Here is a 15161-nt window from a genome sequence, read left to right on the forward strand (position 1 = left end):
CCCATACCTTCACATTTCCATTTTCATGGCTTTAATATTTTTTTTCTGGGAAAATCTTAAACAGCTTCGGAGACGTAGTACATCTCTACAGTTAGTCTTTTATGACCTGTATATATATATATATATATATATATATATATATATATATATATATATATATATATATATATACATGTCGAACAGGTGGTTCATTGGATTAGCAGCTGAATATTAAAAGCCAAAGTGTACTCTTATCAACAATATCGTTATATTTGGTTAGATTTCTCTAAAATTTTCAGATGAAAGTTACAGTAGTATTACAAAATGGTGAAATTGTATAATTTACAAAATAAGATAAAACGCTTTCTTGTGTGACGTTGCAGCTAAAAGTTGTGAAAAAAAGCCTCGAGGTGTTCATTGTAGTAAAAAGAAAAAAATGGACAAAAATCCTGTGTAGAAGTTTTTTCAAAATTATACGTCATCCAGACAATTAAGTATATATATTGAATGTAGCATTTCGAAATTATCTATTTGATTAACATACATTTATGGACAAACAATTATTAAAATACACATATTAAGACCAACACATTGTGCAGTTATAACTCTTGAAGCCATATGCTCAATGAATTATATACCAAAAATCTCAAGGTGATGTAGCCTGTCAATTATCAGATGCGGAAGTTTCTGTCAAAGAATAATGACAGTTTTTCGTTAAAGGAATAAATTTCGCTTAAATGTTGTATATCTGATTTGATGTTAATCACATTATCAGTTGTTGCGATGTGAGTCATTTAAAAAAAAAGTCTTCTATTATTTTGAATGAATTTTGACATCTGCAAAATTCGTTTTGTGATTCTGGGTGTAAACGTAAGGAACACCTATCATGATAAAGCCTACAGTCACTTTTATGAGTAGTGGTGCGATCTTTGAGACGTCTAGACGTAGATCTTGACCAATACATTTACTATTACAATCATTACAATGAATGCTGTAAACTACATCTGTTTACCATCAATATTGGCAAAAAAATAAGTTCTTAAAAAAAGCTTTACACTATCAACATACGACCTAACGATTAACAAATTATCAATCCATAAAGCAGTTTTGTACAATAACTACTGTGACTCTTCATTCGACAGACGACGGAGCGAAAAAACGAAATGCTTGCCTAGTAGCCCAACAGACATGACTTAGATAGTTCGATAATTTATGACAAATAGGAATGCGTTCGTCACGTGCAGACTCAAATATCACGCGGTGACTTGTGTTTTAGCTTGAAGGTGAATTTATAATAGTCTAAGTAGCAGATTTATTTAGAATCTTAAACTGCTACATTAGCCTTTTTGTTTTTCTGGACAGGGTCTGAACCATCGATCACTAACCACTAGATCTTTTCACAGTGAAGTGAAATGTGGGTCGGCCGTTTGTCCCGCTTGGTTATCTGACCCACTATTAACCCTCCTTTCCACGGGTGACTTTTTTGTGACACAAATCCACGGGTGGGGTACTACCTAAATGTATATATAATATGTGTATTAATATGTATTGGTATAGTTTACTGCGAAATAACTAACACCATTATTTTTTAACAAGAGTTTACTAAAAAAGTCATGAACGGCAATATACAAAAGAAAAATATAAAAAAAGACAATATTATTACTCTATATAGTTACAGTAATACAAGTAAAAACTAAATATCCAAAATTAAAATTGGAAACAGTAGAGGGGGTTAGATAATGCTAATTTTGTTTCTATACAATCGGCACAACATGCTTTTATATGTTCCACACATAACCAGTTTTTGCACAATTGGCAAAAATACCTAGTTGTTCTGTTTTTACAATACTAAATTTTGCAGCAAGTAACCGTGATGTTCTCGGTATACGCATATTTAGCGCTCTTATTTTCATATTTTTCTGGACTAACGCAATTCCTAAAGACTTCAGAAACAATCGACGGATCTTAGTATATAATAAATGCATTTATAGCTGCAATATTAGCCAAGCCTTAGCACAAAACAAGAAACGTCCACTCATGGGTGGGCCTGTCAGGATACTTTTGCAGGTAGCGATTGAAGGGATTCATACAATTTTACCAAATTATGCCAAAGTGTACTATTCAGTACCATTAAAAGGTACACCGAGTCTAGAAACAAAATACAAAAAAAAAAAAATTAAAAAATTAAGCAAATTTCATTTATACTTGTACTGATGGACCCCACCCGTGGGATGGAGGGTTAATTGACCGATATTATTTGATACTATGATATATAATAATAATAATAATATAATATTCAATAATATTTGAGTTAATAGGACCTGGTGTATTATCAGCAAAGCTTTATGTAAAAACTTCGAAGTTATCAAGGAAGAAATCAAGATATGTACAAAAAAATACAATATTCTTTGAAAATACACCCAAATAATATAAACTAGCCAAGAAAACTAATATAGTAGATACCTAAACTATGTAGGCTAAAAGTGAAAATGCACAGTGATCAAAACCTAACTTCACCTTACCCCAAATCTTAGTGTCACGCCATTTCCACTTTAAGTGATCAAATAAATATATTTAGTGTGTAAAGATGTGGAAAAATTACTTAATATTTATAAATAGCGAGAAAATAACGAAAGCAGTTCCTACAAATCTTTCTAATGGGCATTGTTTATCGACTACATGATCTAAATGATCAATGGGAAAGTCACGTTGTCAGTGGTATGGTGACTTAGGGTAAAGAAGCAAAAAAGTGCTATAAAACTGTGGTGAACATTAACAGCACCTATGAAAGTTCTACTGGACATCACTCCTTTTCACATCATTAGAATGGGATAAGCAAAAATGGAATATGAGGCCCTTTAAGAAAAGCCGAGCAAAGTAATGAATAAATCAGATGGTAGTAAAGTAATATCATAAATTAAATCAGCGATATCGAATGGATAGTGAGTTCTGGTGATGTCATACCCATATATAGGCCTTTCTAAGTAGACACCTGCCCATGAGAGAAATGAGACAGACAAAAAAAATAACTCCGAATGCCAATACCTACCTGATACAGAAATTGATCTAATACTGCCGAAGGATCGGGTGCAGGAATGTTTAGTATTGGTGACAATCCACAAATTCGGCAGAGATGTATGATGTAATTTGTAAGAGAGTTTAACATGGCTGTCGAACTAAAACAGATCAATGTATGCACAGACATTTAATCGGTAAAGAGGGCCCTTAGATCATAGTAGAGAACCTGAAAGAGTCAAAGAGTCAACCATATCTTGTAACACTGCGAGGAATTAGGTCGACACTGTCGACACAGAGTGGCTGTGCGACACTTTTTTCAGACTAACAAGTGACTTTAAAAGCGTATGGTACGTATCCATTAAACTTATACAAGCTGGTGCAGGTTTGGAGAATTCTGGAATGGTTATCATGAATAAATGGAAGATTTTGGACAACCTTTTAACCTATGTATTAAACAGTGTACTAGAGAATTAGTTTCAATATCTAACTATTTTTTTGTGCCCGCACACATGCAGGGCAGTAGGACTGGCTAAATATGTATCGAATCGTTTTAGCATCATGATTATTTATTAAATATCACCTAGATTTTATGCTTTTTATTTGCTGTTTATTAGATAATATAGTAGAAAATCTATCTAGTTAAAAACATATTTTTAAATGGTATTTATCTAATATATATAAGATCTTAATTAGTATTTAATTTATTTTAACTTGGCAACTATTGGGGGATTAACTTACCTTTTATTACCATTTTTGTGCAAACTGCGTCGAATACAGTGTACCTACAATCAGTAGTATTCCAAAAGCGCATATCGTCATCAGAGCAACGGAAACCCTCACACGTACTTACAAAGCACTTTAGACCTGTTACAACAAAACAAAATTAATATTCAATAAAATTAGTTTTTGTGAACGATTAGCTGTTCAAATTTATGTTCTAGGAAGTCTACAGAAATCTAGACAATTTTTAAAAAGACCAAAATAGAAAGTTTTTTGTCTTATAAAGGTATAGTTTAAATTTTATTAAGGTCGTATTCCTACTGGCAGTACTAGTTTAGTCGTCGAAGCGATCGGTTCGAAAAACTAATCATCATTATCATTATCAAATAACCTATATTTGTCCACTGCTGAACGTAGGCCTCCGTAAAATTTTCCACCTATTTCTATCTTGAGCTTCTTGCATCCAGTTTGTGGTGATGCGCTTGATATCATCCGTCCATCTAGTCGGTGGTCGTCCTCTGCTTCGATATGCCTCTTGCCTTGGTCGCCATTCCAGAATCTTTCTGGTCCATCTATCATCCGTTAATCTGGCAACATGTTTGGCCCAAGCCCATTTAGCCATGGCTATATTTTCAACTGCATCTGTGACTCCTGTTCTTCTTCTTATTTCTAGGTTTGGTACTTAATCTCTGATGGTAATACCTAATATTGATCTTTCCATAGCGTGTTGTGTAACTCTTATTTTATCTATTGTTCTTTTTGTCAGGGTCAGTGTTTCTGCACCATATGTAAGAACCGGCAAAACGCACTGGAAAAAAACCTTTCTTTTCCCGAAAAACTAAACTTAAGGCTAGTTGAACCAAACAAATTTGTGCATATAGAGCGCGCGCGCTCGCGTGTGTGCGTGTGTGTGTGCGTGTGTGTTTGTGCGTGTGCGTGTGTAGTTGTGTGTGTGCCCGCGCGCTTGTGTGTGTGTGTGTGTGTATTAACCAAATTTAAATAAATGTTACATAATATTAGTTCATATACAACATAGTCCGTATACATTGTATTTCTGTACTGTTTAGTAAGTATGTGGGTCATGTTTATTGGAGTCTGAATTTTAAGATCTGATAGTTTTAAATACAGCTGATCTGTTATATTTATCGCACTTGAAAAGAATATGGTCACATTGTGATATACATTGGCCATTGTTGATATAAATTTGGGGTATGCATTAGCATACCCCAGAAGGGATATTATATTTTCTTTCGTATGTATTAATAATCACCTTGTATATAATAAAACACCGAAGAATATTTTCAATGTATTTCTATTTCCTATCGTATATGTGAAAACACCGCAAAAGTATTTTCAATCATTTTGCGTCGCTGGAGTTGATAATAAACACATTTTAAAGTTTGTTTATATAACACAGATGGTTATTTCTTCGGTATTTCTTTGATCGAGAGCCGCTTTAGGATATTTTGCGCTTCAAATAAACAGAAATATTCCCGTTAATATGCTTTGTTTATACCGAGTTGGGCGAATGATGTCCCTGTAGAATTGGTCGCCGAAGCGGTCACTTCATTGTTTTGTCCCGATTTAGCTTCAAATTCGTTATTGTTTTTCATTTTTCCTTTTTTGTCATGGAAATATAGTATAAAGTGGCAGTAGCAGTTCAATATGTAGTTACAGTTGGAGGTTGGAAGAAGATTTTAAAGAGAGAAGACGCAAGGTGGATGGCCTGAAGGAACCGGCAAATTTTGTTTGTAAAAATGTGAATTATACTCAAATGTAATGTGTCAATTTTTGTCTGTGTAATCACTGTTTTGTTTAGTGCTGCGTTTCACCTGAGTGATTTGTAAGACAAATCCAAACAATTCCAAACAATTTTATAGATGTCCACATGGTTCCAAGCAGGAGCTTGAGTAATTTAAAAGCCAAGCTTTAAAGATTTCATAATCCAGTTCCCAGCTTCCATCCTCATTTTGTTGTCCCTAGTCATTCCAAACTAATTTTGTAGCTTGTGAGACGCATTTGTGTTATTTTGCGGTGTTTAGAAAACCAGTTTCAACCCCAGAAATTTTAGAGGAGATATAACATTCAGTGAAATCAGGTACCTTTTGTTTGTTAAATTTTTCTAAAGTAAACATTTTTCTAGCGGCTCTAGAAATGTGGCTGTATCGACGCATACTGAGAATATCTTGGACAGATAGAGTGACCAACACAGAGGTATTAAGACGAATGGGTAAAGAGGTGGAATTGTTAACAACTGTTAAAAAGAGGAAAGCGTCATACCTGGGCCATGTGTTCCGTAACGATAAGTACAGTCTACTACAGCTTATCGTGGAAGGCAAGATTGAAGGTAGAAGAGGTTTGGGCAGAAAGAAGAAATCCTGGCTGAGAAACTTGAGAGAATGGTTTCAAATACCAGAAGCTTCGAACATAATACATGCGGCACAAAACAGCCAACCATAGTTTGATGATCGCCAACCTTCGGTAGAAGACGGTAGATAAAGATGAAGAAACATTTTTCATAAGACATTTTTCATCAATAATTACTTTCATGACAAGTTAAGAAATTGTTATAAGTAACATTATAAATATTGGGGAGTGGCTAACTGTCATATTAATTAATCTTATAAAGTTTTAAAATACCTAACCATAAATTTAGAATTTGTTTTGATTTGTATTTATAAAGGTTAACCTCTATGCATAGTTGTATTTAAAAAGATATTTTTCATTTGTAATAATTTATTTCCGCTACAAAATATCGCCCAACAATAATTTTAATTCTTAATAGTGTCTTCAACATCTAAAGTTGTAAACCGATAGCAACATTGTGAGTTGTTTATGTTATTTTGTTATTATTATTTATATTTGTAACTGTTTATGGCAAGATAATAATAAATATGTAATGTTTCTCCCTGAACCAAGAGTATTATTTCCTTTAAAAAGATTCTAACTATTTTTTGTATTTTTTTATGAAAGAAAAGCCTATCTTTCCATCCAGCAGGAAGATTCTTGTAAGCAGCCTTTGATTTAAATAGCTTAGGAACCTTCTTGTGTTGTTTTGTCCAGGAAATCTATGTAAGTATCTTTTTGATTTTCTTCCTTTGTAATTGCCCCTTTCCAGTCCCTTTTATTCACTTATCTACGACTCAGCTCTCCAATCAAACCAAGAGTAGCCATTCTCTAACGTTCCGGTATGTTTTGCTTACCCTATGCCGAGCCCAGTAATTTATGTCCCCAATTTTCAACCTACTATAAGTGATCCCAATGTGGTAGGCAATATAACCGCTACAAGGTAGGATGGAGAGTATAGTACTGACTATTTGAGTCTGTTGCTATGTTTTTCCATTTTTATTCAAATTTTATTAAAATTCTGTTACTATAGTTGTACTGTAAGTCATCCAATATGAAGCTGATTAGAAGTAGTAACTTTTAAACAGCAGCTTATACTTATAAAAATCACGTCCGGTTCCACCAACGTGATCTAAATAAAATCTTACCTAAGTTTTGCTTAGTCAAAAAAATTTATTAGTTGTAATTTGCGTTCCACCATACAAGTTTTTACTTAACTTAACCAAGAAAAAACTTAAGTTCTCAGAAATACCAACTTTGCAAAATTGTCAGAAATTCTTAAATTGTTGACACGTTATTAATGCAGAAACTACAAAAAAAAAAGAAGAAAAAGAACATTTGTGTCATTTTTGATGCTGTCTTTAATTCAATGTCATTTCAATATTTATTGTAAATGTAAATGGTGACCTGTGTTCTTGTGTATTTTGATATTTTATTTTGTAGCTAGTGTAAAATAAATTTAATAGTTTAAACTATAGTACACACTATATTCTATATATACAAGATAAACTATATTACAAGATAAAGTATATTATACTTTGGTGGAATTTACAAGAAAAAAAATATAAAAATAAAAATCCTATCAACACAAAAACATCTACGTACGCTATATATATATATATATATATATATATATATATATATATATATATATATATATATATATATATATTGAGATGATTGGTATTTAAAGAAAATAATTTATAAGTTATATACTAGATAATATTAGATATAACAAGTATTTGGTTATTTTAAGAAGTTATATACTAGAGAATTTAATAAAAATTATTTATGTGAGGGCATTTTTAAGAAATTAGCATATAATAATTGTAAAAAGTTGTATTTTAATAATTTTAATATTGTAGATATATTTAAGTGAGCCCTGTGACTAGGCAACCAACTATACAGTAAGTGATAGATAGAAATTAATAATTAGGAATATAAAGTGGGGTTATAATAATGTTAGTTTAAAATGTTTAATTTATATATAGTTACTGATTTAAGTGTATATTCTGATCTGAAAAACCTAAATGTCAACAAAATTATCAATAGAAAAGTAAGGAATTCTCTAGATCACCGGAGATGGCCTTATTTGCGAAATGGTTTGTTCCAGAAAATTCAGACATGTATTTAATAGAACAAATGGAACATGATTTCTTGCTAGATGATTCTGGAACATGAAAAAAGATATAAATACCCGGTGATTTGGATTCAAGAGGTCCATTCAGTTAGTCAATCAGTTATGAGTTACAGTTAATATGATTGCCAGTTTTAGTATGAAAATTAGTTAGAGGCAGTCAATCAGTTACAATTGTTTAATATAGTGAGTTAAATCAAGATTAAGAAACAGTATAAAGAAAATATTATTGAAGATTAAAAATTATGTTATGTATAAATGATGATAATGGAAGAAGTATTAATTGAATATTAAAATTAAATAATATTTTTGGTGATTGGATATTGTATATTGAAAAGAAGAATAAAAATAAATGCTGTTTGCTGGTTTGCTTGGTGGTTTATAAATGCTGTGAAGAAAAATATCTTAAATTGGTGGAAGCTGATAATTGGAAAAAGTAATTTCACAAAAACAAGGATAACCGAAGCTGAGAAGAAGACATTTGAGTGGTGATTATAATCTATATAGTGGAAAACAGTTCATTTAGGCATTCAGTGACAGAAAGGTACAACATTTTGTTAATATAATTTAGTTAGTGTCATAACAATTTCAATTTTGAAGATAGTTTGTTTAAATTTTACATTGTCTATAGAATTTAATTAGTTTCATAAGAATTTCAATTTAAAGATAGTTTATTTTAAATTTACATTGGCTAGGTTAGATATATATGTGTTTCATAATAGATATAATAAAGATAATTTAAAAAGTACTTACAAACTAATTCTTTGAGAACCGCGATAAAAACCCTATATTATTAAAAACACTCATTGCTCATCATTCACAAACAATACGTCATAACAATATATATATATATATATATATATATATATATATATATATATATATATATATATATATATATATATATATATATATATATATTAAACTTAGAGCTAAGATTAATATTATTATAAAAATTAATATTAAACTCACCAGTCTTCCGGGTTGAACCGCGTCGATATCCATTTTGCCGAGCTTTCGACATCCTCTCTGATGTCTTCTTCAGGGCTTCCGAGGTCTCAGTCTCCCGAGCCCCCAGACACTACTACACTCACTAGTCACTTCTAGTTCACTCACTAGTTCACTACTACGACTGGGACCAGGGGACGGTTCATTTATACCGTCGATGGTGACGTGGCCTCGACGGTATAAATGAACCGTCCCCTGGTCCCAGTCGTAGTAGTGAACTAGTGAGTGAACTAGAAGTGACTAGTGAGTGTAGTAGTGTCTGGGGGCTCGGGAGACTGAGACCTCGGAAGCCCTGAAGAAGACATCAGAGAGGATGTCGAAAGCTCGGCAAAATGGATATCGACGCGGTTCAACCCGGAAGACTGGTGAGTTTAATATTAATTTTTATAATAATATTAATCTTAGCTCTAAGTTTAATTGTACTAACCGCGGAAATCTTTCCGAACATTATATATATATATATATATATATATATATATATATATATATATATATATATATTATTATACTATAAACTATTATATACTATATACTACTTTTATACTATTATATATTTAACTATTTTATACTATAAATTACTATTACTACGATATTACGATATACTATAGATTAAATAATATAAAAATAAAAAATGAAATTAGACGAGTTAACCGAACATCGACGATCAACAGAAGAAATTTAACCTCACTTATGTGTCAATATATGACAGAAGATGAATTTCAATGCATGCAATAAGTTAAAATTTTTGCTTAAGTCGTCATAGTAGGTGACTTAAGCTTAAGCAAAAATATTTGTACCTACTTAAGTAAATATTTTTAGTTGGAGGAACGAAACTCAACGGATTTAGTGAAAATTATTTCTTAAGATCAAATTTTCATTTAAATCGCGTTTGTGGAACTGGGCTTAAAAGATATTACTTATTTATATTTGAATAAAAGTAAGTTTTTTCTGATAAGGTAAATACTGGAAAAACATTCTGAAATTTAAGTATAACTTGTATGTGTTAACTTATACTTGTAAGTATTTACTTTTAAAATTGTCTTGTAATGTTATTTTGTAATAAGTTTTGACAAGTTTGTAAACGTCGTTGATATTCTGCGTAGTACATCCACGTCATTTAAATTTTAGCGCTATAAGTACTCATGTCGTTGCCGTCAAGCGTGGAAGAAAGATACTCTTACTTTAGACCCTAATATAGGAAATCTCTACTTTAGCTGCTCAAATGCTCTTTTAATAATCACTCTTTCTCTGGAATAAGTAATATTAAATACTTCATCGCTTCCGTTTTGGGGGTTTTTATATGAGCGTAATAACCATGAAGCAATTCACTATCTCCAAAAAGGCAAAAAATGCCTGTAAACCTATGTATACCTAATCTGATAAATCGAACTTTGTTTCCCAATTTTCGAATCATAAACACTTCCAGGCCACTGTGTATCCACACTTGTAATCACTTCATTTGCATGACACGTTACTTGTACATTTATGCCAGGAAATCGTTTTCTATTAATAAATTCGTCACCAAACGGTTTTTAATTTGAACATAAGTGTAATTTAGTGCCCAATGACTATAGGTATTTGGAATCGATTTGCCAATTTTACCCTTGCTTCTTCTTTACAGGTCAGACGAAAACTTTATCCACTGATGTGATTTCTCAAAAATTTTGTCAGAAACATGGTTTTGGAAACATGGAAACACTTATGGTTTTACATACCGCCGTATAGTGAACGCCGAAATCTTCAGCAATACCTCAGTGAAATCTAATATCACCAACGTATCTCAGAAAAATCTAAATCCGCAAAGTGCACCTCCTATGGTTTCATCTAGCTGTGGCAAAAAATAATCTGATAGAAAGTCGACACTTTCGCTTTCAAAATGCAATAGGAATGTATATTTTGGGACCACAAAAAGCTGCAAAAAAGTTAACCACTTTTACATCTCGGCTTACCGGCCCCTCGTAGGGGGGGAGCGTTCATTTACTAAATGTGTCAAAGAAGATAATTTTGAACACAAATGTTGATTAGCACTTTTGTGTAGAATATACCGTACTCTCAGAAGCAACGCTCGAAGCGATCAGTGATTTAGAACATCAGTTAAGCACGCAACTACAGAGGTATTAATGTATTAAACACAACACTTAAATTAACAACCAACGTGATAACAAATAGACTGAATGAAATTATAACACTAGCAGAAGAACATCAAGGTTTTAGATTGGGAAGATCATGCACCAAAGCTATATTTATATTGATGCAAGTGCAAGAGAAATTATAAGAATACAACGAAACGGCATAACTGTTTTGTGGACCTTAGAAAGGCATTTGACCGGATTAAATTAAAGGACGTTATCCACTTACTGTACGCAAGAGAGATACCTCTAGGAATATTCAAAACGATCGAAAATATCTACAAAAACAACACATTAAAAGTAAAAGTAGAAGAAGAACTAACCGGCCCTATTGAAGGTGGCAATGGGATAAGACAGGGAGATTTCCTGAGTCCCCTACTGTTCAACCTGATTATGGATGAAATAATAAGGAAAGTGAGAACTAAAAAAAAGATACCAAATGGAAAAAAAAACAACTTAAAATAATTTTAATAAAAGACGATTTACAACGTATGCTGCACCAATTTAATATAACCACCAGAAAATTTAACATGTTAATTTCCCCAAAAAAGACAAAATGCATGGTTACAACAGCAAATTTACTAAAATGTATAATATGATGATTAATAGAATAAGTGATGGAGTTTAAATATCTAGGCATCACATTATCTAGCTACGAAAAGCTTGAACCTGAAGTGAAAGATCAAGTGAATAGAGTAAAGAGAACCGCAGGCTGCCTGAATGAATTAATATGGAGAAATTAAACTATCGGGAAATAAATGAAAGGCAGAATTTACAAAACAGTCATCAAACCAATCTTAACATAGGCGGCAGAAACACGACCTGACACAGAGAGGACAAAAAGGATGTTAGAAACAGCAGAGATGAAAACACTTGAAAAAATTGATGGTAAGACACTATGGGACATAGCTAGAAGTACAGACATACGACGTAGATACCAGGTGGAAAACATCAAGAACTGGGTAAGAAATAGAAGAGTAGAATATAACGATTATACAAGCCGAATGACAACAAATATAATGACAAATATAATGACAACAATATAACGACAAATATAATGACAACAAATATAAAGTAAAGACGGCAAGAGACGGTTTCCCAATAGGAATACGATCAGTAGGAAGACCACGAAAACGATGGAACAACAACTTTCTGGAGGTACATTGAAAAACAGACATGTTCTACATAAAAAGAAAAAGAAAAAGAAGAAGTTAAGCAGGCGAAATCAATTTTAAATAAAATTTGTATCAACTCGACGGTAAAAATGCGGTATATTTTAATCAGAGTATCATATCGACAAAAATCCAAATGCGTTTTTAAAAAAATGAAGAGTGCAGCTTTCGTATGCAATTTTTATATTTTACCGAAAATAAAGTTAATTGTTTTATAAAGGTGTTAAATAAATAAACGTTGCGCGATTATTGCCATTTTTTTATGATTTCCAGGACATCAATAAAATTTGCCACTTTACAAAGCGTATAGCATCAAATTTCGGTTTTTAAGTTTTTGTAATAAATGTGAGTGTGAGACATTTGAAATATGCCCAAAAAACGCTGAATGACAAACGATCTAAAACTGTTTCTTTTTGATTACATACGTACGTTCTTTAAAACTTCATAAATTAAACTACAAATTCCACACAATACCACCTTCGTGGAGGCCTTTAAAAGTTAAAAGTTTAAATTCTCCCTTTTTTTATCATATTTCGAATGCCTCTCTTTGTTGTCAAAACTCAAAATCGAAATTCCATGTTATAAGTTTTGAAGATTATTCTTTAACATTGGAAATTACACTACGACCTGTCAATAGAAGTAATAAATATTATTGATCTCATGAAAATCGTAAAAAATGGCAAAAAATCACGCAACTTTTATTTATTTATCACCTTATAAAAACTGCATTTGCGGCAAAATACAAAAGTTGGATATCAAAGCTGCAGTCTTTACCTTAAAAAGCATTTTAATTTATGTCGATAGGACACTCTGATCAAAAGATATAGAATTCTTACCGTTGAGTTGTTAAAAATTTTATTTAAAACTGATTTCGAACGCTAACTGACATTCAAAATCACCGGTCGCTTCAAGCGTTATTTCTGAGAGAACGGTTCATTCTACACAAAAAGTGCTAATAAACATTTTTGTTTTAAATTATCTCAGCTACATTTTTCATTTGAAACATTTTTTTTTCTACGGCGTACATATCGATTTTTCCGTTTTCCCCCTAGGAGGGAAGTTGGGGGATAAAAGTGGTAAACTTCTTTGTATCTTTTTTGTGGTACTAAAATTGACATTCTCAGCAAAGTTCAGCTTGTTCGTATGATTTTTAGAGGTCATATCTGTGACGACTGGACTATTCTGGGACTTATGTTTTTCTTTTTTTGTAGTATTTATTATTACGGAAATACAACATATAAGGTCAACCATAATTATAATAAATGAAAAATAAAATGTTTGGAACCGCCACTCTTCTGGTGTAAGTATACATTTGAGATCCCATAACAAAAAATATTAAGGTATTAATTACTTATTGTATAATATTCTTATTTTCCACAAGGAAACGTAATTCCTATAGTTGTCTGTATACCATGTATCACAAAGATTTTATTTAAAAAATTCATTTATAAAAGGTATAATAATAAAAACCATATCGGGCTACCTTACATAACGTTTTTGGAATAATTATTCCATCATCACTGCTATCTGGATGTACATGTTTGAAGTCACTAAATATGTTGATGAAACCCTTTAAATGTAGTTTGATTAACTTTGAGAGTTACATCCAGGGCCGTTCCTGGCGGGTATGCAATGAATGCCCCGCACGCAGGCGCTAAATTTTAGGGGCGCCAAATATTTGGTTACCATTACAAAAATATTCTCACTTCTAAAACAAAAAAGTCAGTGTTCAGTACTTCCCCGGAAAGCGCTAAATTTCAATGAAATTGAAAAACAGCGATGGCGTGGAATCATTAAAGAATGATTTGTATTATGCAGTATTTACCTGGCCAAAATTTAGCTTTTAGGGGTGACAGTACGAATCTTTATGAGACTAATAATGGCAAGTTTTTTAAATTAGTTGAAATGATTGCTAAATTCGATCCAATTATGATGGAACACCTGAGCAATATTCGAAGGTCTAAAGGGTTGTGCCGAAATATGCCTCATTACCTGAGCAATCACTTCCAAAATGAATTAATTAATTTATTTTCAAGAAATATTCAGAAAGAAATTCTGAGTTGCCTCAGAACAACAAAGTATTACTTAATTATTTTGGAAGAATCTCCAGATGCTAGCCATGTTGAGCAGCTGACGGTCATAATTCGCTTCATTTATTGTTCTCCATATGAAGTCGAAATTAGAGAACACTTTCTGGGTTTTTTTAAAGTTTTAAATACTAATTTTTTAAAACAAGAAATTTTATCAAAATTTGAAATAAACCGTGATGGCATGAGAGGTCAGGGTTACGACAATGGGGCAAATATGTCTGGCAAGCATGTGGGCCTTCAAGCTCAAATTCTAAAAATTAATGCCAGAGCAATGTTTTTGCCTTGGTCAGCTCACACTTTTAATTGTCAACGTGCAAAGTGTCAACGATGCAGCTAAAATTTCATATGAGACTAGTTTTTTTTTCAATTATTCAGGAGTTGTTCAATTTTTTTTCTGCTTCACCCTACAGATGGGACATTTTAAAAAGGAATGTACCAAACTCAACTTTAAAATCAGTAAGTGAAACACGATGGGAAAGCAGAGTCAAAGCCATTCGCCCTCTTAGGTTTCAATTCCTCGAAATTTGTAAAAGTTTACATGATTTGGTGGAAGATAATTCAA

General features: G+C 32.1%; 1 long non-coding RNA gene across 1 annotated transcript in view; it reads right to left on the bottom strand.

The window, feature by feature from the left end:
* The window catches only part of LOC140438258 (uncharacterized), a 32474-nt gene that overhangs the window by 13908 nt on the left and 3405 nt on the right, over positions 1-15161 (bottom strand). Inside the window, exon 2 of the long non-coding RNA XR_011950471.1 lies at positions 3736-3861. This is a non-coding gene — a long non-coding RNA (uncharacterized lncRNA). The remainder of the gene's footprint in view (positions 1-3735; positions 3862-15161) is intronic.

This window comes from Diabrotica undecimpunctata, chromosome 4 (genome assembly GCF_040954645.1).
Source record: "Diabrotica undecimpunctata isolate CICGRU chromosome 4, icDiaUnde3, whole genome shotgun sequence".
Taxonomy (NCBI): Eukaryota; Metazoa; Arthropoda; class Insecta; order Coleoptera; family Chrysomelidae; genus Diabrotica; species Diabrotica undecimpunctata.